The 979-nt window shown below is 41.1% G+C and overlaps 1 non-coding gene across 1 annotated transcript; it reads left to right on the forward strand.

Moving 5' to 3' along the window:
- Window positions 1-290: 290 nt before the first annotated feature.
- Window positions 291-398, forward strand: LOC112704425 (small nucleolar RNA R71). The gene has a single exon (XR_003155050.1). It is a non-coding gene; the product is annotated as a small nucleolar RNA R71 (small nucleolar RNA).
- The last annotated feature ends 581 nt before the right edge of the window (window positions 399-979 follow it).

The following is a 979-nucleotide window of genomic DNA, read 5'->3' on the forward strand; positions in this document are numbered from 1 at the left end:
GTCAGACTCTGAGAAATCATATTGACTTGCTGAGTCAATATTTTATTCTGAGCCAATATGGCATTCAGAGTATCAATCTCAAGAACCCCTTTCTTCTGAGTCATCCTATTATTCACAGGATTTCTTTCAGAAGTATACATGAACTGGTTATTTGCAAGCATTTCAATGAGTTCCTGGGCTTCTGCAGGGGTTTTCTTCAGATGAAGAGATCCACCAGCAGAGTGGTCCAATGACATCTTGGACAATTTAGACAGACCATCATAGAATATACATAAGATGCTCCATTTTGAAAGCATGTCAGAAGGACACTTTCTGATCAATTGCTTGTATCTTTCCCAAGCTTCATAGAGGGATTCACCTTCCTTCTATCTGAAGGTTTGGATTTCCACTCTAAGCTTGCTCATCTTTTGAGATGGAAAGAATTTGGCCAAGAAAGCATTAACCAACTTTTCCCAAGAGTTCAGGCTTTCTCTAGGTTGTGAGTCCAACCATATTCTAGCTCTGTCTCTTACAACAAAGGGGAAAAGCATAAGTCTGTAAACCTCAGAATCAACCCCAATGGTCTTAATAGTGTCACAAATTTGTAAGAATTTAGCTAAGAACTAATGAGGATCTTCCAATGAAAGTCCATAAAACTTGCAATTCTGCTGCATTAGAGAAACTAATTGAAGCTTAAGCTCAAAGTTGTTTGCTCCAATTGCAGGAATTAAGATGCTTCTTCCATAGAAGTTAGAAGTTGGTGTAGTAAAGTCACCAAAGTTGTCCGGCTGCCATGTCTGCCTCTTTTTCAAAATTTGCTGTAAGGTCCTCTCTGGAGTATTGTGCTTTAGCTTCTTGTTCCGAGGGTTTACCTGAAACTGTAGGTCGATCTAGGACGAGATCTTCTGTGCTGGTCGGAGCCGACGTGTCCGGCAAGTGTGTAGCAGCCGGAGCTGATGTGTTCGATTTGTGGAACTGAGAATGCTGCTGATCCCTTGTC

Source organism: Arachis hypogaea, chromosome 7, assembly GCF_003086295.3.
Source record: "Arachis hypogaea cultivar Tifrunner chromosome 7, arahy.Tifrunner.gnm2.J5K5, whole genome shotgun sequence".
NCBI classification, from domain to species: domain Eukaryota; kingdom Viridiplantae; phylum Streptophyta; class Magnoliopsida; order Fabales; family Fabaceae; genus Arachis; species Arachis hypogaea.